This window comes from Rhinolophus sinicus, chromosome 16, assembly GCF_057876585.1.
Source record: "Rhinolophus sinicus isolate RSI-liver-muscle chromosome 16, RSI-T2T, whole genome shotgun sequence".
NCBI classification, from domain to species: Eukaryota; Metazoa; Chordata; class Mammalia; order Chiroptera; family Rhinolophidae; genus Rhinolophus; species Rhinolophus sinicus.
Genome location: NC_142516.1, coordinates 96,878,633 through 96,905,827, shown reverse-complemented (window position 1 = coordinate 96,905,827; position 27,195 = coordinate 96,878,633). Strand labels below are relative to the sequence as shown.

The window sequence follows — 27,195 nt, the reverse complement described above, 5'->3', positions numbered from 1 at the left end:
TGCTTTTCCAAGATACTTTTCAAGTTTTAAAATTCAATATAAATTAAATAAAAATCTCAAGTGGCCTATTCCAGTTTTAATTTCATGTGTGCTGCTCTAATGTGGAAAGAATTACTTTTCTCACATTCTACAGTCTTTGAAAGCAGATACTAAGGGGTGATTCCCATGTTGGCCAAGAAAAGTGTGACTAGAGAAGGGGTTTCTCAAGATATATTATTAAGTTGAGAATATGAGAATGCACACACAGACATATATATTACATATCTGTATATGTAATATGTGTGTATATATATGTAAAATACCAACACATGCATATTGTAAACAGTTATACATTATGTATGCATGTTTTATATATGTGGCTATAGGTGAATGTGTGCGCTTCTCAGAAGTGTCTAAATATAGCTTATTGGTGTTCTATTCAGCACTGGAAGGAGGCATTTGGCCCACCCTGAGAGTAAGAATGGCTCTTCTCCTGAATAAGAACTGCACACAGCCCAGGCCCCCAACACAGCTGTTGACCATCCCTCCCTCCATCTCTCCAAGCAACGCCCACAGAATGAGCCATCGGTCCACCCAGCCCAACCACCCACACAGACTGCATCCCACAGGGCCATCAGGACACTTGTAAGTACGAAGGGCACCTCTGAACACCTAACAGGGTGAGGGGGAGGAGCCTACTCTCCGAGTCCTTAAGGTTGACAGGGACCAGAGTATCCCAGCCCCACTCTGCCATTGCCCCCTCACAACTGGAAAGCTAAAAGGCTGAACTAAAACTCATAATATTAGGTAACATGCAGGACAGTAGTAGGAAAGCACAGCACAAAAGCCAACATTTAAGGTCCTCACTTTCAGGCCTGAAGCCAATCATGTTCTAAAAAAGGAACCTTCCTCCCCAGCCTGCCTGTCATTTTTTAGTCCTTGTATTATCATTGGACTTGACTGCCAGGAAGCTACGTGTTTAAAGGCCAGGCTAATTGGCACTTGGCACTGCCTCACTCCTCTGGCCATGGAGTGAATCAGCTCACTATTTGTGATCTGTGAGGTACCTGTTGTGGGGAAGGCCAGGGGTCCAACAGCACTCACTGGCTTGACTAGAGGACAAAGTAAAGGGCCTTCTACACCCTCAGGGTTTTGCTGAGGTGCTGAGAAGAGATGCTAAAGCTGACACTCCCTCTCCCAGCTGGAGAAACATCCACAATGACCTTTGATTCACTCAGCACCCCTCGGAAGGAAGGAAAATGTTGCTGCAACATTTATAAATCCTCTTCCCTTTACAGGAACTGCCTTTGGGTACTAATCATTTATGCATCGTTCTCTTTGCAGATACTTACTTAAATGCACCACAAGTGGGAATTAGGAGAGACAGCCCCAAACCCCGTCCCAACATTCGGAATTCTGGCTTCTTGTCCTATTTGTTACTCTTCATAAGAAATTACTCATGAAGAAGAATGAATATCAAAACTCTCCCCTTGGGGTGGCTTTAGTACCTTTTTAATTTGACAAATACAGTAGTTAGTAATCCAGGCGAGAGCTTAGCAGTTTCCACTCACTTACTCACTTGACTGATTCATAACAACATTCAGCTTTTATACATAGTACTCTGAAGCCTTTTATAAGCTCTCAGTTGTTATCATCCCTCAAGGGTCACTTTGCTTTATAAACTAGCAAATGCCACCGTAGACAGGAAGTGAGTAATTTAAAGGGCTAAAGTGAGTCAGAAACAGAATTGGGAATGGGATTTAAAAATCCTGGGCCACCCTTGTGTAGACTTGAAAGGAGGGTCAGGGTGACACCTGGGTAGAGAGAGTATGTGCAGGTGGCTCTTCCATATGTATTCTTATCATCAGGATGAGAAGTTCCCAGCAAAACTGTGGGTTTTGCCTTTCATATTCCCGCTGGGAATCATTCATTCATTCATTCATTCAGCCCACACGAGCTGGGAACCTACTCTGCCCCAAGTACTGTGTTAGGTGCTAAGAATGTAGAAGTGCACAGTCTAAAGGAACAAAGCTACAGTGACCTCAGGTAAGCTCTGTACCTGCAATCTGTTCACAGTATGAGAACACAGACTGGGAAGACCCCATTCTGCCTGGAAGTGGGAGGGAGCAGCCAGTGAAAATTCTCTAAAGAAGGGACAGTTGAGCTGGTCACAAAAGTAAGTGTGTTGGGTAGAAAAGTGAGGGAATGGCATGCCAGGCAGAGGGAACGACCAGAGCTAAGGCAGAGGATGTGTGAGAACATGGGGCCCGGGGGTGTGCTGCGCAGGCAGGGCTACTCCACATCCGGGGCTGGGCTGGGCCCTGGGGACACAAGACAGCCTCCTGGCATGTGGGTGACAGGCAAAGTAGCAAGAGTCAACAGAGGCAGGCAATGAGAAGCCAGGGATAGAAAGTCATAATGCAGAGGGCTCGGGAAAGGTCAAGGATGGAGAAAGGGTTGGTAAATCTGAACTCCTCTCTTAAGAAGTTTGACCGGGAAAGACATACAGAGAGATTTTGCTGACTCACCTACACATACAGTTGGCATCGATCCTGATTCTTTACAAAAAGGGAATGACATCAGCATCCTTTACCAATTCTCATTATTGAAGTAGATTTTAATTTTTAAAAAAACAATCCATAGGTTAAATGACCAGTTTCCATTTCATAAGAGAATCTGTTTTAGAGTATGACCTTAACTCTTACTTACCTATTCAATAAAAGTAAATTTTACTCTGCTACAAAAACTCAAGGAGGGAAACCAAGTAAAACCCACTGTCCATGGCTGTCAAAGGAGGCTGGACAAATGACACATCTAGAAGAGAGAAGAACTGGGTCTGCATGATGTATTCTTATCAGCATGCACTTCACAGACTCTACGTGACTTGGGAAGAAAAAAATAATTAAATAGAATAAGTGATGGCGCATGCCAGTGGCTCAGTTTTGACACAAACTAGAGGAGCTCTGCACAGACCACTGGCCTAACTCAGTCTCTGGCACATACCAAAAGTCTCTACCTAAGGGCGAGACAGTAGCCAGCTTGAGAGCAGCACGCTTTCATGACCACGGCCATCCAACAGCCCAGGTTTGTGGGGCCTCCCATATATTCAGAGCAGGGGCAGACCGCTGCATTTCACTTGCATCTGGTCCAGAGCCTCTAACTGCCCCCCACCTGTTTTCATCTATTTATTCAAATATCATATATAGACACATCCTGTTTATTTTCCTAATTTTAAAATTATTTGAAAAATATTGGCAAACTGCAAGGAGAAAAACAAATTCCCCAAATCCTACCACTTAAAAAAACAACTGTACAACGTAAAATTAAAATCTCCCCAGCCATCCAACACCAGAGACAATTTCTGAAATAATTTATTGTTTATCCATCTGAAGTTTTCCTTTGTAGACATATAACTTTTCTAATAAATGCACAAAGGAGTCATTGTGTAAATTGGAGTCCAACTTACTTCTTCATTTAACATATCTGAACATCTTTCCTGAAAATGCTGTAGGTCTCCCTCTCCTCTGGATGGCTGCATAATATTCCATCAGAATGGATGTGCTAATGTAGAAAACCATTAAGTTAATGATGCCTATGTACCCTCGTTTGTTTCATTGTTTTGCTGCTTCCTACCACGCTGCAACGCACATCTTGCAAATGATCCTCAATACAGTGAAATGGGAGGACAATCAGCATCCAACTCCAAAGTCAGTCCTCCATCTTCATCACCTTAACCATCAGCAGCATTAAATATGGACGAACATCCTGCTTCTCCAAACACTTCCATCCCCTGCAGCTGTGACTGCACACTCCTCCTCGTTCTCCTCCTATCACCAGCCACGACGTCTCAGTGTCTTTTCAATCGATCATTCATCATTCACAAATATTTGTCGCGTGTCTCCCATGCATCCAGGCACAATCCTGGGCACTGGGAATACAGTAGCGGATAACACAGGCCCCCACTCTCCTGTTGTTTGCAGAGAGGAGATGGAATACCATGTGGACAGTGATAAGGGCTGTGAAGAAAAGGAAAGCAGGTTATGGGGAGAGAGGCTAGGGGTTGCTCTTTGGATAGAGTGGTTAGGAAAGGCACCTGTGAGGAGGTGGAATTTGAGTAGGGATGTGAACAAAGCAATGGATGGAGCCCCGGGACTAGGTAGGGAAGAGCACTGCGGGCAAGGGGAACAGCAAGTGTGAGGTCCTGAGGGGAGCACGCCCGCACATTCAAACAAGGTGGCTGCGCGGCAGGAGCTGAGTGAGGAGGCTGGGGTGCCCAGAGCAGTCTGTCAGAGGGGAGCCATGTTGTCGGCTTATTGTAGGGCAGTGGAAAGGAACGCTGGGAAGTCACAGGTCCTGCTAAGGGTTGGGATGGCAGGTGTGAGAGAAAGGGAGGGGCCACTGGGTTCTCTGCCAGCTCTCCCTCTCCCACTCACCCTCACGATGTGGAAAGGGCCATGAGCCTCTCCTCTTCTCCACCTATACATTTTCTAGACGTGACTTCATCTATCTCGGGCTTTACACTTCACCTATATACTGATGATACTAAGTTGCTATCCACTGGGCTACCTGCTAATCTACCTCACATGTAACGCCCAAATAGAACTGTTGACAACCCTGCCCTCCCAGGCCCTGAAAGCTCTGTCCCCCACCCCCCACCTTCCCTGTCTCAGTTAAAGAGACCCTCTGTGAATGGTTAAGGGTACAGGACTCTGGGGCCAGCCTCCCTGGGTCCCTGCTCAGCTACTTGCTGGTCATGTGATGTTAAACCCGTTGCTCAGCGTCTCTGTGACGTGACTGTAGAACACGACGGGGTTATTGCGAGGGTTCGGTGATGGGATGTGCACAGTGTCCTTAGAACCGCGTCTGGCACGTTGTAAAAGCCAGTGTACATGTCCTCCATTATATTTATGCCACTACTCCCGCTTGCTCATGCTCGGAAACCATCTGGACACAACACTCACTCAAAATAGAACAAGAGCCGGTCTCGAGTCTCGGAGGTGGCCATGTCTCCAACAGACTGCCCAGGTTCTTTTATTGTGCTTTATGTAGGTGACAAGGTGATGGAAAACACGCTATTTGGAATCAGATACGAATTAATTCCAAATTTCACTTCTACCACTTACAAGGTTGGTACACTTGGAAAATTATTTAACTAAGTCTCGATATCCTCACATTTAAGATAGGAATAATATTTCGTGTCCCTCCGGGTACTTATAAACTTTAATAGAATAATGCATAAAAAGTGTCAGCTGAGTGCCAGAACCCATTATTAAGATGAGGGTTTGGCCTTCTGAGCCTCTGAGGAGTCACGTGGCATCAAAGGAAAGAAGCAATCGACAATGAATTCCTCTCTGACAGACCCATCGGTCATCTGGGAAAACAAAAATGCAGAAAGCGTTCGTGAAGCCTCACGCTCCCCAGTGAGGGGCAGCCCTGCAGCCACAGTGGGGACAGAAGTGGCCTGTGATTACAGGAGCCATCTCTCAAAGGTCACCTTTGGGATCAGTCCAGGTCCCCCAGGCAAAGCAGGGAATGAGCCCATTTCCTACCGGTTCCAGTTCCCAAGAGCAGACCAAAACCATTTGTGTTTAATATTTAAACCAAACCTTCTATCATTAGTCACTTTAAGCCTCCACGATGATTATTGCATAATAATAATAATGGGCAGGGTCTGATTTTTAAAGCTTGGTTTTTAAGGACTGAGATAAAAATCAGAATGAAAAAAGCATTGAGCTCCCTGTTTCCTAGAGATTGTTCTTTCTGTGGGGGAGAGCCCCGGGGAGGTTGCCTAGCTCCTCTGAAAAGTTAGGGGCTGCCTTTCTCCCCTCTGTCGCTTTCCCTTTGCAGACCCCGGGCAGCAGAGTATTTGCCGAGGGGCCTGGATGCGCCCCAGGACACACAAGACTGAAGTCCCAGGCTCCTGGCCTCAGGCAGGGTCATGGCCAGGTAAGGAGGCCAGGAATGCTCCCCACCCCCGTCCCAACTGCTGACCCTTAGCCATGGCTGTGGAAGTTGGCCAGAGGTACGGGGTGCAGGGCACTTCGACATAAGTTCATATTTTCATTGCCGGTCACTTCTGGGAGGTTGGTTGATTCTCCCTTATTTACCAGGACAACTGGGTCTGCACCCTCACACTGGAGCCAAGGAGCCAGGGAGCGAAGGGAGAAGAGGAGAAGGCAGGGGTCCTGGCCCAGCCTCCACGCAGCTGTTCCCTGCAGGGAGCTGGGGTTTCCAGATTACGGTGCAAGTAGGAGCTACAGTCAGGCCTCTGTATCCATGGGCAGATGCAATGAACCCACAGACAGAAAATATTTGGGGGAAATATTACATTGTTGCTGATATATCCTATATAGTTAGGTGGGACCCAATTACCATGGCTGTCGGTACCGAACATGTACAGGCTTTTTTCCTTGTCATTATTCCCTAAATAGTACAGTATAACAACTATTTACATGGTATTCGGTATTCTAAGTGATCTATAGATTGATTTAAAGTATACAGAAGGATGTGTGTTTGTTATATGCACATACTACACCCTTTTACATAAAGGATTTGAGCATCCGAGGATTTTGGTATCCACGGGGGTCGTGGAACCAATCCCCGCAGATACCGAGGGATAGGGACCACAGTAAGTGGATTCGCCTACTGCATTGGAACAGTCTAGACAGTTATAACTGCAGGGGGATCCCTTTAATAATGGCAATCAGAAAAATATCTCATTCCTAGGAATAAAGTTGAACAAGACATGTGCTGGACCCAAACAATAAAATTCTACTGAGGGACATAGGATATTTGAATAAATGGAAAAATAAATTATATTTTTGAACATGTCCTCTATATTGTAAAAAATAAATCAAATTGTAAATCCAATGCAAATCCCAATCAAAAATTTTTTGTTTGTTTTTTTCCTTTTAAAGGAAAAAAATAACATGATTTCAAAATTCCTCTGAAATAATAACTAATGAGGTAGAATAGTGAAGTATTTGTCCTACCCAGTGTTAAAACATATTATACAGGTAATAAAAGTAATGCATTATACAATAACTAACAGAACACTCAATAGCACAGAATCCATAAACAGATTATATATGAATGAGAATCTGATACATGACAAAGGTGGACCATTCAACAAAACGAGTTGAGGAAATTGCCTTGGTCATTCGGAGAAATAGAAATGACAAATCTCTACCACCAAAACTAATTTCAAATGGAGCAAATATCTAAATGTAAAAATATACATCTTATTAAAAATATGGAAAGAAAACGTAGATCATCGATTTATAATCTTGGTATGCAAATTTATAATCCACATTTTAAAGTTTGACCCAGCAATTGCATTCATGGGAATTTATCCTAAAGATATAATGGGTCAAATTCACAGAGGACTATGTATAAGGATGTTTGTTAAGCACTGTTGATAATAGTGAAAAATTGGAAACAACTTAAATATTGGTTACATAAACTATAGCATAGCCATACAATGAGACCCTAAACAGCCAATTAAAATAATAATACATAACTACACTGATACTATGTTGCCTGAGTGTTCTGAGAAGACTTGTTCTAGTTTACAGCCCTGAGAGCAGTTCAAGTGCGTGCCTGTTGCTCCAGCCTCACCAACACCAGGGGGTGTCGCCCTGTTTCTAGAGCTTCTTTTTCTGCCTGTCAACAGATAGTTCTGCCATATAGGCACACGCTCTCAGTCTCAAATATGCATAGTTTATTCTGCAGTGCTTTCCAAGTGGCCAGCTGAAACCACTGACAGTCGAGCACAGGGGACCTGTGCACCTGACCTGCAGACCAGAGGACACTTCTGGAGATCCCTTCATCCCCGGGAATTGCCTGCAAAGTTTTGGTGTTTATGCAGATAATTGACCAATGACAGGATAGTATATCCACTGCAGAAATGTGTGGCATTTCCATCCTCACCTTCACAGCAAGCTGTAGAAACTAATTGAGTTCAGGCTGTGAGAAATGTAGCTGCTACATGAAATGTTAAAATCGTTAAGCTTCAGAAGCTATGACATTCTGCTTGTGGCCTTGGGAAGACCAGATGGTGCACCCGGCAATGACTTCACTTTCATCCAGCTTCAGTAACTGAAGATTGAGCTACGTCTGTGTTTTGATCTTGTACTCTCGTCTGGAGATTCAGCTAAAGCTAACTACCCCAGGGAACTGGGGCCAGGGAACCGACCCAGGTGCTGGAGCCAAACTGCCCACCAATGCGGCCCTCCCCAGGGCAGCTCCAGGTGGATATGCCCTGTTGCCTTTGGTTGATAGGTGACGAGTAATCTGAAGGGACTGTCAGGGGAACAGAATTAGGGACGTTCATTTAGAACCAATACTGGAGTACTTCTCAGAAAGATGCCGCAGCCTGGGACGTAACTAAGAGTGACCATCTCTGAGTGAGTGATTTTTATTTTCTTGTTTTTTTCCTTGTTTACCTGAATTGTCCTGGCTCAAGAAAAAAAGATGGCATTTATATGATAAGTCACTTAACTCACTATTCCAAACCTATTAAGACTAGTTTCCAACTGTTCAAAATTGTTGGGTTCTACCTGGTAAGTTTCTATAGAAGCCTGAAGTTATGGCAGTTTATAAAGAAGTGGTTATTAGTTACAGTGGAGGGAGAGGGTGTAAGCGCCTATGTTTCATTCAGTCTATACTAGTTTATTAAGAGAAGAGAAAGATGGGGAAGTTCTGCAACAATAAACATTCAGGGGCGGCCTAGCAGTGAATGAAGGCACAGTTGGGATCTCTGTGGCATCTTACCTCTGTGCTTTATTTTACATGTTCCCCTTCTGCATGTAGATAAAAGAAACAGAGGCGTCAAAAGGTAAACTAAAGCCATTTCTTTCATTAAGTCCTCTCAATTGTTCTTGTGGCGACAACAGAAAGATGACAGTAACCACTAAAAGAGGAACTACTTAGAAAGACTATTGATTTTAGATTCAGAAGACATGAATAAAGGAAAAATTAAAGACCGATGGAAAGGTACAAAATTGTGCTATGAAAATTATTTCCAAAGTTAACTTTAAAAAATTGGTTGAAAATGGCCTTTGGGGTCCAATTCTTTTACTAAAAGTATTATATGTTTCCTAACTATACATAGGAAATTCATTGTTAAGACTCTAAGAGACTTGAATAAAAGGACCCACATGGTTCTCAGTTAAAGTATGGACCCATCACTTGGTGACAGCCTACCTAAATTGTAGGGCTACTGAAAATAAAACCACATCTTTAAAAAGTTCAGCCATAAAATTAAAGGTATCTTACAGCAGAAAGTATTTCATATGTGTGCTCAAATATATACATATAATCTGGAATGTACATATAATTTCCTGATAAAATCTTCTGTTTCCTCTCATCTCTTTGGTATTCTGATTTTTTTTCCTGCTTTTCCATTTTATGTATTATCCCCTAAATGCTATACTTTCATAAAATGGCAGGCATCCATCATTTTTCCTTCATTAATACAGCCCCTGAGTCTGTACCCAGAAACAAATTACTGACCCTTTTGCTGACACATAGAATTCCATAACTGAAGACAAGACGAAAGATTCCAAAGGAAGTTTGCATCTTCAATTCTTAAACCACCCTCCTCCTACCTCTCAGCCCTACCCGCTTCCCGATTCTCCTGACCCCACTTCCACTGTGATAAATTGTTAGAATAATGGTCCCCAATAAATTGTGTCTCCTTGGCCATGTTCCTTTGTCCTCCCATTAAAAGGTGGACTCCTTGAATCTGGAATGTCCTTGGGACCTGCTTAGATCAACAGCAAATGGCAGAAGTAGTACTGAACAAGTTTTGGAGCCTAGGCTTTCAGATCCTGAGACCACCCTGCTGTGAAAAAGCCCATTCTAGACTGTTGGAGGATAAGAGGTCACAGAGAGAACTCAGATGCCCCAGGCGACAGCCTGTATCCACTGCTGCCAGTGAGCAAGGCCCTCTTACACCCTCCAGCCCCAAACTCTGGCAACTCTTGTTGCCAAACAAGCAACAGAACTGGCCAGATTTGCAGGCCTCAGAATTGTGAGAGATAATAAATCATCACTGCTTTCAGCCACTAAGTTTTGGAGAGGTTTGTTATGTAGCAGTTGACAAATGCTACATCCTCCAAGAAACTATGTCTTCTGGGAAGATTTCTACAAAAGAAAGAGAAATAACTATGGTTTTCCCTTTTTCTTTGATCTGCTCCCACCCCCAGCTTCCACTGTTTTGCTTTCCGCATTCTGGAAACATGCCATTAGTCATTCACACTTGGGTGAGGACTTTGCTTTGGCTCATCTCTTCAAGTATCAGAGGATTCCTCTTATGTTCATTCTTCTGCCTGTTAACAAATGTTTGAGGGAGGGAGGGTGAAAGATGGCTTCACTTGAGCTCCCGGAAGGCAGAAGGAATATACGCAAATACCCAACATAAAGCCCTGCGTGGTAGGTACTGAGTAAATATCTTTCCTTAAAGATGACAATAAGAATAGAACAGGGAAGGTCACCATGAAAGACATTGGGTCCCAATCTTATTTAGGACAAGCAAGGTATCATGTGCTTCACATTACAGACCCAAATCCTTAAAAGGCAGGGACAGCCAGAAGCAAAAACGCAACTGGGTTGTCATACTCTAAGGCTAGAGGGAGAAGTGCGTCAAATAAGTTCTGCTGCGTTTTCAGTAAATTCCTTTCACAAGCGTCTAGTGCATTCGTAATTGCTGAGAGGGAGAAACAAATCATAATAGCATCTTGATGTAGGAGGAAAGTACACTTGTGGGGAAAGGGCCGGAAGTTTCTTCCAATGAGGAATGATGTGTAGGACTCAAAACTCTCAAAATTTGAAAGTTGTGCAGCAGAAGCACTGCTTGGAACTGAAAATCCCCTGAGGTCCTTTAATAAGACCCCAAAATGAAATGAACTCAAGTTCTGGGAGGATTCTTCTGAGAAAATCCAGGTGTCAGCAAGAGATAAAGAAGCACAATCCTACCTAAACTAACCAAATTTTGCAGCCGTACCTGGTGAATAATAAAAAAGTAATAGGCAAGTAATTTTTGTTAAAATTATGGCCTTTGTTCCTTATCAGCCTGCTAAACTTTGAATGTTAAATCAAAGAGGCCACACAAGCATGGAGAAGCAATATTCACTTCTAGATCGGAACATGGTTGAAATTGGCTTAGTCCAGTTGAAACCAACTCTTAGTTAGAAATCACCTGAGCTGGAAGGCACTGCAGGTCTCATTTCCTGGCCAGGCCCTGTCTCATGAGTGAGATTGCTGTTATTATGTTATTGCGGCTGTTACTGGTTTGTTGTTGGGTTGGATTTGGCTGATTTTCTTTTAGTTGTTCTTAATGTTCGGAATTTTTTGGGCTGTGCCAGATGTTAAATGTTAGTTGGCTCCCGTACAGCCTATACTCTGAAAAATAATAAAGCAAAGACTACTAGAGTTATAAAATAACTGAAATCCACAAAGCCAATGTATTGACTTGCGAGGCAAGGAAACACACACAAGTGAAGAAATTCACTGAATCGTTAGCTCAGGGGGGAGAGTCAGGGACGTTTAATCTAGAAAGAGCATTCACAGGGGTTAAGACTTGACAACCAGTACTCTGGACATTAATCTAGGGTTCAAACAAATCCAATCATTCATTGTCAGAAAAGAGTCTTTTGGGCCCAGTAGGGCCCAAAAATAGGACCCTCTACAGCAGCTCCATATATGATGCATACGTGTATAAGGTCATACGTGTCCCTTATAGTCCCTTACCCAAAGCTCGGTGCTTTAGAATTTCAGTCGTCTTCAGTAAAGGGTTGCAAAAGTGTATATAAATCAACGACCTTCAAGAGCTCAGGGAGTCTTCACCGCTCTGCCCAGTTATGCCCTAGAATTTGCCCTTCTTCCCATAATCCACTTTTATCCAACATGTTTACAGAGCTACATGTTATGCTACAGAATATCATAAAGAAAAGAGAGCAGGACCAGACCTGTGGCATTCTCCTTGAACAGCAGAGAGTAGTGAGTAAAATCCTTCTGTATGATTACGTCAGACAATCATGAGCCCCACGGTTCTCGTTAGATTTCAGGAACATCGCTGCTCAAAAGTCCAGGACCCCTTTCAGAACACAGCAGTAGACGGAGAAAGGAGGAGAGAGGGGGTGATACCGAGAAATAATAGAAGGTGGTAGGAACTGGACGAAAAGGAAAACGCTTAATGAATATCACTGTGGCGAAGAGCAAGGAGAAATGAAAGAAAAATGGTTTGGGGGAAACAGTAATAGAACTGAAGGAATCTGACTATGTCAGGACATCTGCAGCCAGAAAGCCAGAGAGGAGAGGAACGGGGACAGTTGCATGAGCCTGCAAAGCCAAGCAGGTCTGTTTGGTGGAGTCCAGGCAGGAAAATGCTGTTAGCTAAAGTAGAAAATAAAGCGATTTTTCTTCCCCTGTGGGTGCTTCTCTGGGATCCTGCTATAGCTCTATTCTGCAGAACCAGAAACTGAATAAATCGATGAATTTATTCAGAAGATGTGTCCCCTTTGTTCTCTCCCCAGAACGGTGTCAGACCAGAAATTCCTGTGAATTTGGATGACAAGGCATTAGTCAGCAGGTTTCCCTTCATCCCCAAACACCTGCTCCTGTAAAGGAAGCATTTGCTCCTCGCATGCAAATCATCTTCTACAAACAAGGCATTTAAGGAACATTCATAATGAAAGTCCCCTCGAGCAGGTAAGACATATTAGACACAAACTCAGAAATGAAAAAGAAACTCATTTTTCACAAGCCCAGAACTACGCATTTGCTGTAGAACAACTACTCTCAATATTTTCCTTGGGCAGAATTAATAGTTCTCCAAAATCCCCTGTGAATATTTGCCCAGCTGTGGCACCCAGAGACTTGACTATAGGAGACAATATTCGAATGGCAAAAATCATAAAGATCATCTAGGTAAATGCCGTCTTCTCTCAGGAGAGGAAATCGCAGCCCAGAGAGGTGAGTGAATTACTCAAGGTTACACAGCTCATTAGGAAAAGGTCTTCAGTTCTCAGTACAACGTGACTTTTCACAGCACTATGACACACACCGTCCCCACTTATCACCCACACTCCTTCCCTCCATCTTCACGGTATCCCTCACGATCGAGAGTGCATCGGCTGCCATAACAGGAAATCTGACTGACAGTGGTTTGAACCATAAAGACAACCATTGTTAACTCGGGAGAGGCTGCAGGTAGGTGGCCCAGCATCTGTTCTGAGGCTCAACAATACAATAAAAAACGCAGGATTTTCTCACCTTTCTGTTTGGGTACCCATCCTTGACCTTGTGACCTCATGGTGACAAGATGCCTTCCATAGTTCCAGGCATCACGTCGCTTGCCAGTGACCAAGCAGGAAAGAAACGGAGGGCCAGAAGAGGGCTTTGGTTTTTTTTGTTTGTTTGTTTTGTTTTTATCATGGAGAAAAATCTCTCCCAGAAATAATGTCTCTCTGGCCAGCACTAGGTCATATGGTCACTACCAGCTGCTAAGAAGTCCGGGAAAGAGAGTATCTAGCAAATGGTAATAGAACTTGCTTGGCTTAAACCAATGATGGCACATTAGCATTATTAACAAAATCTGTAACAAGGAAGAAAGGGGTTGTGGCTGTTAGGTAGGTATATCAGTTAACTATTAATGTGTGACAAACCTCTAAAACTCAGACTTAAAACACCAGTCTTTTGTTATTCCTTACGCATCTGGCGGTCAGCTGACCCAGCTGCTCTCAGTTGAGTGGTTCTAATGATCTCAGTGTAATTTGTTCACGTAATTATGGATCACTGGGACGTCTGCACGGATCTACATGTCTCTCTTCCTAGGACCAGCAGGCCACTGAGGCATGTTCTCTGGCAATGGCTGAGGCCCAAGAATGCAAGCAGAATCATGCAACCCAGCTCAGTAAGCAACCCCCACTGTGGGACACCCCCTTTTCAGTCACTCCCAAGCCACCCTCCCCAACACCCACTCACGGTGCTTCCCTTACATTTCCTTCTCTACCCCCTCTGCTGTGGACTGGATGCTTGTGTCCCCTCAAACGCATATGTTGAAACTTAACCCCTAATATGGTGGGACTTGCAGGTGGGGCCTTTGGGAGGTGAGTAGGTCATGAGGGTGGAGCCCTCACCAAGGGGATGAGTGTCCTTATACAAGAGACCCCAGAGAGCTCTCTCACCCCTTCCACCATGTGAGGACGCAGCAAGAAGCTTGCTTATGAACCAGGAAATGGGCCCTCACCAGACACTCAACCTGCCAGCACCTTGACCTTGGACTTCCCAGCCTTCTGCACTGTGTGGAATCAGTGTTCGTTGTTTATAAGCCACCTACTCTATGGCATTCTGTTGGAGCAGCACGAACGGGCTAACCCAACCTCCTACCACCTCTCTTGCCATTTTTTCTCATGTCTGTGTTCACAATGGGGAGAGCATGGAAATCCTCGAGGGGAACCAGAAGGGTGTGGGGTACGATCAGCAGTAAGCGGAGTGTCCACTGGTTACATCAGAGGCCCAACAGCCAGGACCACTGTTACCATATTTCCCCCAAAATAAGACTGAGTCTTACATTAATTTTTGCTCTGAAAGACGCATTAGGGCATATTTTCAGGAGATATCTTATTTTTTCATGTACAACAATCTACATTTGTCCAAATACAGTCATGTCATCTTCTTCTGGAACATCGTCATAACGTACTCAATGCATCCGTCTAGCTAACGATCTTAACCCGGGCTTATTTTCGGGGTAGGTCTTATTTTCGGGGAAACACAGTATTGCCCAGCAGTGGGATTCTGCCTCCCCAGGTGTGCAAGGACGTGTGGGGAGAAGGGTACCCTCAGGGCCCAGATCCTTCCAGGCTTGGAACTGCTCCAGTTTTTCTGCTGTTTGCACAGCAGACCCTGCCAGAGGCCTCAGGAATTTCCTGTGACTGTCCCTGACTGCGAATGGCCACAGGGGCTTTTCACACCCCGGTCCTTTTTCTATCTTTAGGCACTTTGGTTGTGCTGATATCCCCAAGCTGAGTAGCATCACCCAAGCTTTGCATTAAGTATGCACTTCACTCCTTGCTCGCTGTGTAATTCAAATGAGAAAGACACCTTTTACTAGGTGTATAGGTTTTACTTTTCTAAAAACCAATCGATGCTGAGTGTAAACTGCTCTCCTTTTGCTTACCTGCAAATTTTAAAAAGTTTATTCTCTAACGAACACGTCAGTTTTGTATGTCTGTGTTTTCAGCGGAAATAGTAAACATTTACTGAGGCATATCTTGTGTGCAGACCTTATGGTTCACTGGGCGTCTCGGGTGAGACCCAGTGACTTCCTGGTCAGCCTGCCAATCTGCTAAAGCCATCCTGGATCACGTCACTCCTCCCGTCGTTATTCTGCTCAGGTTTTCTCGCCATAACCCCACATTTGCAGCTACCAAACGGAACGAGGTCCTCTGAGCACTGATCACAAGCCCAAAACTCAGACAAGCCTCCACCCAGATACTCAGCAATGAGCACACACATTCAATGGGGACACATCTGGATTGTTTTCTGTCCCACTTCCCTCTGGTGGCAAGAGGTGGCTTCTGTCACCAACTGCCTGGGACTCCATCTGAGTGGAGGCTGTTTGACAGCTGTTCAACTAGAAGAAGAAGAGACAGTGCGTCCTCCTGAGGAAGCTCTCCATCAGAATCAGACCTGGATTCCAACCCCAGCTCCTTCTCTAAGTGGATCTGTGTCCTAGAGCACGTCACCCTCTCTGGGCCTTTGTCTCTTTATCTTTATGTGGACTTGCTCAACACTCATTTCTCACACGGTTGACCAGGTGAGCAGTGCCTTGGGGTGTCGACCACGCAAATGCATTCACTTTACAAAGTTTAACAACACAGCTCTGAGGAACCTTGCTGGCGCTTGGTGCTTCTAGCAGCAGGAGTTCTCAACACCTAGTTGTACCTGTTGTAATTCCTTTTACTGTCTTGTGGAGAAAGCATGCCCAAGTCTACAAGTAGTCAAGAGATTCTGAGAGAGCCTTTTGGCAAACATGTCAGTAAAATTCATCACTAGTTTCTTCCGAGGGCTGGTGCTATTTGGGGGACATTTCAGTGAGGCTTGAAGAGGGGGAGTGTTGAGAAAGACTGACAGACGAGATACCGTCTGGTGAGGTTTATGTTCATTAGATGGGGATGAGTGCCATGAACAGCAAATAAATAGATGCAATTTCAGCTAGCAGCATTCAACAGAAATACATTCCCTTACAGTTCTAGAAGACAGAAGTCCAAAATCAAGGTCCTGGCAGAGCCATGCTCTCCCTGACAACTTTAAGGGAGGGTCCCTCTTTGCCTCTTCCTAGCTTCTGGTGGTGCCTCTGTCATCATATGGTGTTCTCCCCGTGTGTGTGTCTCTGTTTTCTTTTCTTATAAGGACACCAGTTATTAGGTAGGGCCCACACTAACTCAGTATGACATCATCTTATATTAAGTCATTGCATCTTCAAAGACGCTACTTCCAAAAAAGGTCACATTCTGAGGTTTTGGGTGGACCTGAATTTTGGGGGGACACTATTCGATCCAGTGCAGATAACAACAACACACACACACACAGCTGCATAGATTTCCAGCTGCCACATGCTCCTTAGAATGAATGCCACAGAGTGAAGCAAGACCCAACTTAGAGGGTCAAGCTAGCATGGGAGAGAGAGAAACCTCGGGGCACAAAGGCTGTAATAACGAGGGTCACACTGTGGCCATTTGTCAGGAGCCATGTGCTAAGAAGAGAAGCAGAGGAAAAGTGGGACAATAGTCAATGAACTAGACATCCAAACCAGGGCAAGTGGATCCTGCAGCTGAAGGACAGTGATAAGCCTCCTGAGGAAGAGCAGGCATGAGAGGCTCACAAACATGGTACTTAATATTAGGGTGACCACTGATCCATTCACCCTCTCATCCTCTCATCCGTTTCCTTTGTGACACCAAGTGTCCAGCACTGTGAAGACAAAGATCAATGAGACTAGTTCCTGCCTAAGAGAATTGGGTCTGGTTTGAAGTCCTTGCTCTCTAGTGGAGGGTGGGAGGAAACAGAGAAGCAAAGCAACCCCAGCAAAGCTTCATAATTGCTAATGGAAAAATACATACTGGATACAGAAGTTCACAGGTCTCAAGCCTGGGATCTATTCATATGACAGACTGGCAGTGAACTTAAGCCACTCATGGAGTTTACAGAAGAGGCCCCCTCTTCTCAGTCCATTAAAAGCCCCCTCCCCCACCAAGGCCTCTTGTAATCTATTTGTTTCCGTATCTATTTTCCTACCAGAATGGAACCCCTCCAGAACAGGGACACTATTTTATCTGTTTCCCTGACTCATTCTAGCACAGCATGGGGCCCAGAATGAGCAATCATTACACCTATAAAGAATGTCTTTCTTAAAAGAAAATAGTTGGCATCAAAAGAGGCTTGCTTTGGGCAATGAAATGTAAGCAGAAGAAACATCATTTTCTGGCATAAGCTTTAAGAGTTCGCACATAACTTGTCACTTTCACTTTTCCCTCTGCCACACTGACCACGTTCCCAATGGTGGTCGCTCCATGAGCCTGGGCCTCAGAGTGGGGAGACAGAGCAGGTGGCCTACAATGGACAAGTCAGATACCCAAGAAATTAACGTTTGCGTAATAAGCCACTAAGATTTGGGGGTTGTTATCACAGCAAAACTTAGTCCATATGATTCATGCACCAATATGTTCTTTTGTTTGTAAAGGGTTTTACTAAACCATTAAATTCACTCCAGTCAGCAAGCATTTATCAATCCCTCACTATAAGGCCTATACCAAGAGCTAGGATCACAGAAATGATGAAAGATATCTGTCCTCAGAGAATCTGCAAGCTCAGGAAGCAGGTAGCAATGCCTCTGAATGGCCACACAGGATGTTAAAATATTGAAATACTTTCATACAGTTGGGAAATTGCACTGCCCTAAACCCCAAGTGTTCCCTCCTGTCTGCCTCCGCTGCCCCAGCCCCTCCTTCAGGACAACCCCCCCACCACGCACAGACACACTCAACACACATTGCACACCCCTGTGATCAAGAGCTAAAGGGTAAATGGGGTCAAATACCCGGTGATGGAAGGAGAACTGACTCTGGGTGGTGAGCACACAATGTGAGATATAGATGATGTAATACAGAACTGTACACTTGAAACCTATACAATTTTACTAACCAAAGTCACCCCAATAAATTGAAGAAAATTGTTTAAAAAAAACTAAAAGATTTACCTTATAGCACAGAAAGGAGCTCTGGGATCATGTTCAATCATTCTCAATGATCTGTGTTAATGTCTTTGTTAAATATTTTTTAAATCACCCTTGGAGACACAAAAGTAATTTGGTACCTTGAGTATAAAGTTCAAAGAAGAATAGGAAGAAAACATAATGACTATTTGCCAGCTGGGGCAAAGCCAGTGTCCCCCAACTCACCTTCTGGTAATTAGAAACACTGCCTGAGTGTGATAATGTCCTCTTACTAGAATGCATTCAGGTGTATCCACACAGCTCCTCCAATTGCTCAAGGCTTCTGGGCATATGTGTGTAACACACACACCTCCTTCCTTGTAGAAAGCCCTGACGTAGGCCTCACAGCCCTTCATTTCAAATGATGACACAGCAGGATAAGTACTCAGAGGGCACTGTCCTACCTGTCCCTCCCATCACATAGAACAGCTTTTTGCCCCACCGTACCATCCAAACTTGTACTGTGGTACACTACCATTCACTCATCTGTTGCTCCCTCTTAGACTCCAGTGTTTACAGGGACGGGACGGTGTCTCATTCATCTCTGCAGTTCCAGCACTGGCACAGCGCCTGGCACCAAGTAGAATGGATAAGATGACTCTGGATTGGGAGGTAGGGGGCCGTGGGGAAAAGTGGCTGGGAAAGAGGTAAAAGAAAGAATGGCTGAGGAATGAATCCTCCAGAACACCAACAATTCAGAGTAAAAACAAAAGTGGAGCCAGTACAGAGGACCAAGAAGAAACAAGGGGAAGAATCAGGCAATGGGGTTGAGAGACTAAGTCAGAGGAAACAGAGGCTGGGAACTTTGGAGAAGCAAGCTGCAGGGAGAAGACAGGCTCCCATGTCACACCCAGCAGGGATGGCCTTCAGGTCGAGGGCTGACGACAGGAGACCTGGCATTTGGGACGTCTCACTTTACCTCAGAAGAGCAGTTTAGTGATGGGCTGAGGAGGAGGGCTGGGAGATGGCAGTGGGATGAAGAGACAACAAGGGCCGAGACAATGTGGACAGGGAGAGCAGCATGTAGTGTTCTAGAAATCTGGTGATAAAGGACGGAAGTCGGACGGTCAACAGAAGGGACGGAAAGATTAAAGGGGATGTTTCTTCAGAGTAGGAGAGACCTGAGTGTGTCTTGTAATGCTTATACACACCGATCTTGACCTCGGCCTCTATAAGATGGACAGGGCGGGGGTAGGGTCTGCATGTGGGGACTACACCCACCTGGCCTAATTTGGGGGCTCAGATTCACAGCCCTCGTCCTGTTGGTCCCCAGCTCAGATAAACATGTTTCTGAGCACTTGGCTACCTACTCCAGGACCCTTGTGTAAAAGGCAGAAGAAGACTTGACAGCAGACAGGCTCATCTGCAGCCACGCTGACTGGTCTCCAGTCAGAAGCCCCCTCTGTGGGGACAATTTGGTAATCCCATGTTTCTGCCCTGATACAACTAGAGCGACACCGCTTTGCTTCTGTATCATGCTTCATTTGTGGTTGTGACAAACGTCATTTTCCGAGTCACTAGAGAAAAATATTCCTTTAAAAAACAATCCCCCCTTCTGGATCCTTTGGCTCTTTGAAACTTGAGAGAGGTCCTGGTGAGTGTGTGCTCCATGTGGAGACATTAAAGGCAGTGACAAATTTGTGAAGAAGAGCTGCAGTGAGCAAGGCGCATGTCACGTGCTGCCCTGACATCCCATGGCTGATGAACCTCCTGCCTTTTAGGAAACACTTCAGCCGCTTCTCCAAACAGCCTAGAATTAGTCATTTCTTACCATCAAAGATGATATATTATTAAAGCAATCGCCTAAGTGATTACAGAAATTATTCAGACAGAACCACTGTGATAACACATTATAGGTATGTTACTTAGCAACCGAAGACTAGACACTCTTAAAAATTAAGATGGAAAATTGAGGATACATATTTTATTCAAAACTAGTTTTTACAATAATCCATTAAAGCAACCAGAAAATCACTATAGTGAATAAGGTAAGGGCAACAAGATTAGCTTTAATTATGCATTTAGACATCGTGCCCGGCTCCTAAACAAGTATTAGTAGGCAGATAAACATCAGCCTCATCTTTCATGGGGGCGGAGGGGTGGCCAGAGACAGTTCTTCGACGTATGATCCAGGGTGAAGTCTTCGACCAACCCCCTCGGCCTCCTTCCCAGCATCCTCATCTCAGGTGCCCCTATTTATCATCCTAGTTTTCCCCCGTCACCACCTTCTACCACCACTGATATCTCACTGCCTCCCTGGAACTCACACATCCCAGGTACTGTGGCCACATTCACATTAAAAAGGTGACCAGTTAGCTCCCAATGGCTGTTTTATTGGTGGTGCTCAGGGTGAAAGGGAAATAAGAATACAGAGTGAGGTATACATATTACATCTTATAGATAAACTGCTCAAAGCCCATGTCTCACTGCTAGGACACTAAGAATATTATAAATGTAGGTGTGTATGTATGTCTGTATTTGTGTGAAGATAATGTATTAAATATCTACTCTGTGCTCCATGTTGCATTGGATGCATTTTGTATAACCCTTTCAACAGCCTAACAGAACAAGAAATTTTACAATTATTTAAAACTTTTTAATTTTGAAATAATTATAGATTCAGGTTACAGAGAAATGTACAGAGAAGTTCTAAACACCCTCCCCCACCACCCACCCAATGTTAACACCTTACACAACGTTAGCACAATATCAAAGTCAGGAAATTGGTGCTGATACAATACATAGACCTCATTAAGACTTTATCACTTACACATCACTGAACACACAGAAACCCAAACTTTCACCAGGCCTCCAGTTAGAGTAGGGCTGACTGGAGGTCAGTGTTAGAAGGAGTTGTGGCCTGAGTCCACCCAAAAGTCAGGCCAGTGAGACTGTGTACCCATTTGGTAGCTCTCTCTAGAACCAGATGCATTGTACAGTGGACATAGCTACACAGAGTAACTAGCAAAACTCCACTAGTTTCCTAATCTGTGGAGTGAAGCCTGTTTGGCTGGGAAAGCCAAGTGGAAACCCCAGGAACTACCCTCCCATCCCCAAAACTCACTCTCAGTGAAGAGAGTGAAGCAAAAGAAAACTGCAACTCTAGAGGGATTACAGAGATTAGTTGTACCTTCAAAGCTTGGGAGATTCCTAAAGGGATGGCGATTCCTATCACCTCCCTCATTACACTCGTGAGTAGAGGTAGGTTTTGAGTAGAGCGAAGGTCAGATGGGTCATGAAGAGTGACTATACATGACTGCAAATAGTCAGATTATGATAATGGATGATAACAATCACAGCTGTAGTTCCATTTGCACTATCTTTGCTGGCAGGGTCAATATATACCTTTACTCCACTCCTTACCCCAGCACTGTGTCTATATCTATATCCATATTCATATCCATATCCATATCTATATCTGTGTATATCTGTCTATAGATAGAGCGTTTATAGAAATAATCATTTATAGAACGTTCAATGCCATTGTAGAACACATAGGTTGATTGACACGGTCACTCGGCAAGGCTCCAGCGCACCTAAATCCTGGCTCATCACTGCCAACAAAGAGAGAAAGCATGTTTTACCATCTGAAATATGTTTTCATAGTTCTCAAATTCATCATTTTTGGATGCACGTAAAAATACTTCATCACAAAAGTGTTGTTGGTCAATAACAACAACTCTAAAAGTATAAATATTTGTAAATTTTGACAACTACAGCTTTTGTTTTGTAAAATGTTGAAGCTTGTTTGAGAGCAATTATAAATTATGTGTGCATCATAATCAATCACCAAGTTTATTTATATGCCACAAGTTTCTTAATTTAGTAAAAGCATTCTTTTTACAGTACTTGGCCCCACCAAAATTTGTATTCATCACTATCACCAAAATAAGTAATTTTACCTCTAATGTTGAATTACATCTGAATTTATAACATTTAGAATAATGTTCCCTTCAACAAAATGAACTTCTGAAAGCTTTGTTATCAGTCCATGAAGCAGATGAAACTATACAAATATTATTGGAATTAAGCAACTTCTATTTGAAGGCTCTGATGACATTGCCTATTATTGTTTAATTAACTGTTTACAAAGTTCTTCTGAAAATGACATGAATACATGAATAGCTATCATTTCACTTTCCAGAGGTAAATAAGAAACTTTGGGATTGAGAGTGAGCTAAACTCACTTAGAACAACAGTTATTTGATCTAAACAAAAAGTCATGATTAACAGAGTGACGTGTCAAAGCACCTTCTGCCCCTGCAGGTGTGAAATCCTCGTCCTTAGGCACGGTCTTCTTAAAATAACCACTGCTTTTCGAAGGAAATGCTGATGCTTCCTTCATGCGATTTGTATATTCTGGTTTTCCTGTAGTCCCTAATATGATTATGGGGCCCATGGTAGGTGGTAAACATTGACAAACATTTTGGGGTAAGTCACACATTCATTGCCAACTTTCTTAAGAAGCAGAATTTTATTACTTAATTTTCCATTAAACACAGACTGGCATCGTTGTAGATTTTTGCTAATAAGAGAGTTTTCAAAAACAAGTAGCTGGAGTCATATCATCCTGCAATAAATGACAACGCAGAGCATTCAGACTCCCATGTTCCCCGTGGCAGGACAGCTCGGCCCCTGCTCCCCACACACGTTTGTTTACGTGTGCCTCGTCCATGATATCCTACATTTCCCAGTGATCACACTGACTGACAGCCTGGTGGCTCCATGCCACGTACAGGCCAGGGCACAGGCCACTGACCAACAGCTCAGTCCTCCAAGAGCCTGATAAGAGTAGCAGCACTGACTAAGCTTCCCACCACCATCTGAAACTGGAGTCAGCTGTCCCTGGCCAGCTGGGTCTCAGCCAACTTCGTTTGATCAACAAACACCCCACCTACTCTCCCTGAAAGAGGACCGCGAGTTAGACTGCATCAGGAAATGAGTGATTGCTGGTCCCCTTTCAGATTAACCACATGTTACAGTGAGAACTCAGTTCGCTGCACGTGTGCATCAAACTTCTAGAGGAAAAGTGTGGTAGAAGCTGGAGGTCTACCAACCCCATCTCGGCTTATTTAAGGTGATTATTAATAACACTGGTTTGTTTAGAAATGAGAAATCAATAACAAATGAAAGCTGATAAGGACACTAACAGAACAGCCATATACTGGAACAGACCCAGGAAAGCTGCTGGCATCAGCCTATCAATGGGGAAGCTTATCTTGGCTCTCACCATCTGAACCTCCTATCAATGCTAGGAACACTCAAAGTGGGACAAATAAACATTATGTGCCTACGGAGTGAGGCAATTCCACCTATGAAATATTATTGTTAAAAGTAAAACATTAACCTGAATCTAATTGAACTAAGCGGCAGTTCCAGGAAATGTAATGAGTTAACTGACAGCACAAGAAAGCAAACAGACAAATCTAGAACATGGTCATTCTGCAGGACAAGTAATGCAGTTTCTTCAAAAAGTAACTGGCCCTAAAATAATTTTTTAAAAAGTTAAAAAAAAAAAAAAAAAAAAGAGGGGTGGGAGCTGCTCTTGAGTAAGAGAGACTTAGGAGAGATGATAACCAATATGATGTCAGGACCTTGTTTAGATCCTGGTTTAAAGGGAACCAATGATTTTAAAAAAAGGAAAAAAGAAAACATTTTTGAGACAATTAAGATGTTAAAATGCACCAAGGAATGATTGTTACCTCTGGTGTGGCAGTGTTATTGTGTTCTGAAAGAAAATGCTTAGTTTTCACAAATTCCCACTGAATTACATAGTGATGAAAGAGCATGCTTTCTGAGATTTGCAGTAAAACACCTCTGCAGAGAAACATGATGGAGAAATGAAGCCAGTGTGACACAATCATAGCCTAGATTCTAGGTGTTAGGTATATAGAGGTTTACTATACTGTCCTTGCCTCTGATGTCTATTTTACATTTTATATTTAAAGTTTTAATTAAAAACATAGAATAAAACAGGGCTAAGAATGGAGGTATGGAGGATGTGTTTTAAGCCTGCCCTCTATTTTTCAATCTGGTGATCAATACTGCCTCAGACCCCACCTAACTGATTGCGATGTTTCTACTGAAAGCTGTGGAAACTATATGTCCTTCATTTTCTTCTTACTGCAATAGTTAAAATATATGTATTTTTTGCGACCTATTTTCACTCAGCTATTCTGGGCTTTCGCTTTTGGATATTGACATCAGGTTGTATCACTCACCTGGTCCTTTATAAAGTCCAGCCAAAGTCTGTGAAAATAAACTAAGTTCCCTGTACTACCCCATGGTTTTGTTCCCTGCCCACTTAACTCTTCTTCATGGAATACTAGGGTTTGATTGTCCAAGTGCGCTAGGAGCTTTCCATCATCTTCAACTCTTCCCTATAATGTCTCTGGTCCTGGGATCCAGTTATGTATTCTGTGACTCTTTTTCATGTGTGTAAAAGATGGTTTCGCAACAGCCAACTACCATAAGCGACATAACTAGCTTTCTTCTCTCACTAACATGGTCACTTCCCTTGATATTCTGATAGACGTCACTTGCCTTCCACCAGATCTGGTTCTTTGGAACCTACCATTCTACTTGTCAGTCTCAGCCCACCCCATCTTCGTCATATAGAGCAAATAATAATTGTCTACTTGTTTCCAAATCTGCAATGTTTTACTATTGTTCATACTCTGTCATTTGGATAAAATCATCTGAGGCCAGAAACAAATTATGTTTCCTAATCATTTGGCTCTTATTTTCTATAACTGAAGCACAGCCATCTCTTCTGCCTTTCGTCTAAAGCGCAAAGCCACATCCTGGTACATAGTAACGCTGCGTGAATATTTTTTACAGTAAATGAATGAATGAAAGTATCATATATGCCTTCTATTCTGAAGCATCCAGGATTAGAAATGTTTTCCATACCTTTCTCCCCACAAAATGTTCATTTCAAGGTGTTAGAGTCCAGTTGGCAAATCTCCCTCTGAAGACAGTCTTCCCAATCTCCTGAGATGCATTTTATCTTCGAGCAGGATCCTACCCATGACTACCCTATACCCAACATTAAAAACCACAGTTCAGAAAACTACTACTATGGCTGTGTGATTTGGGTCAAGTGACTTGACTTCTCTGTACTTCAGTTGAGGAATGTGAAATAGCAACATCTACCTCAAAGAAGACCAAATGAATGAGTCAATATATGTAAAGCATTTAAAACAGTGCCTGACAAACACTAAGTCTTTAAGAGATGAAAGCCCACATTATTATTAATCAAATCACTAAGTTGTTACCGTTTTGACATCTAGTTGCTTTTGTCTTTCATTGACATTGATATTTTTTTAATAGCAAAGAGGTGTTGAGGTAATAGGAGACTAAAGAATATAAACACTGCATTACCACATTGCAGGACCTGTGCCAACAGAGCAGCAGGCCGCACCTGCATTGTATCCCTAGTAAAAGACCTGCTCATCTAGAAAGTGATCCCTATGAGTGGTGTCTGGAAGCACCTGTAGGTTGGTCCTCGGTATTTAAAGGACCCAGGCAGCTTCACTGAACTGTTAGGAAAAGGAGTCAAGAGACGATGACTTGTGAGACCAGAAAAAAAGCATGTTTTAACTTGTCTAATGTGAAAAAAATGGAATCATTACTTTTTTTCTAAAGGTTATTTTCCAAGATAGGACATCATCTGAAGATGCTATGCCAAAAACCAAGAACTAAGGATGCAAGGTTTTGATGCACATGGAAGAAACATGTGTAGAAAGGCTAGCCTTCCACAAATTTGGCTGAAAGTACTCAGAGTCATGGATACACCCTGGAGGTCACCTCATTCCTTCCATTTACTTTACAGATGAGGAAACGGAGTCCCAAAGATGTTAATGGCTGCCCAGCGTTACCAGACCTAGACCCAGGTCGTCCCTTTGATGGTATAGTTAGATCAAAAGTACGTATTCAAACCTCCAGGGCAGCTTCACAGGAGAGGCAGATGCCCTATCAAACCCTAATGGACAAAAAACATCCTTCAGCGCTTTGGGGAAAATAGAAAATCAAAGTATGAGTCAATATTTAAAACATAATGAAGAAAGCATGTGAGGGCTGACCTTGAACATTACTCAACATGAATACCACAAAACAAAATAGTTCCTGGAATTTTTCATGCATATCACAAATCATACAATTTCCAGCCAGTTTCTATCTTGATTTCTCCAGGAAAAACTCAGTAGACCCCAAATTACCATCACTATTTTCAGTGTTCATTATTTCTTTCAAAATCCTGGACAGAGGTCTTATTCACTATAGAGGCTCTCTACCAAGTCCGATAGCCAAGAAGGGGCTTGGGAAGAGGGAGGAACAGATTTAATGGATTTCTTAAAGACATAGTCATTACATATAAGGCATTGCTTTCCAAAGGGACTTAAATGTTTGACAGATTGGCGAGAGGGTAGGTGGGTGGGTGTGTCAGTATTTAAAATTTTCTGAGAGGCACTGTAGAGTCCTGCTCCAGAGCACAGTCTCTGGAGCCAAACAGTCTGAATTTTAAACCCCAGCTCCCTAAGCTGCTGACTGTGTGATCTTGGGCAAGGTACTTATCGTCTATTATCGTCAGTTTCCTCATCTGTAAAATAGGCATAATAAGAGAACTTTGGCTCAAACTGCTGTTGCGAGGATTAAATGTGCTAATGCACGTACAGCCTGTAGAACCTTCTCTGGCATACAGCAAACATATAATTAAACATTAACTGTTACTATTCAGAGGTCACTCGACTGGCCACCCCTGCTATCTGGAAAAAGGCCCGCGTAAGCCTTCTGCAAACCCTGGGCGCTAGAGCCTAGCCACTTATGTCGTAGACAAGATTCAACTGATCTTACACTAAACTCTCACACGTACATCTGCTCCCCCTGGACAGCAAATTACAAGCCACACGTAAATGTCCGCCTGCAGGCGCCAGCCCCTG

General features: G+C 43.4%; 1 long non-coding RNA gene across 2 annotated transcripts; it reads left to right on the top strand.

Annotated features, from left to right (window-relative positions):
- Positions 1-7,393: 7,393 nt before the first annotated feature.
- On the top strand, positions 7,394-17,362 carry LOC109449818 (uncharacterized). Of its 2 annotated transcripts, none has more exons than XR_012495592.2 (3): positions 7,394-8,384; positions 12,516-12,954; positions 13,816-17,362. It is a non-coding gene; the product is annotated as an uncharacterized LOC109449818 (long non-coding RNA). The 2 variants fall into 2 exon arrangements; XR_002137758.3 differs by having other exon boundaries at positions 7,399-8,384; positions 12,516-12,690.
- Positions 17,363-27,195: the final 9,833 nt, after the last annotated feature.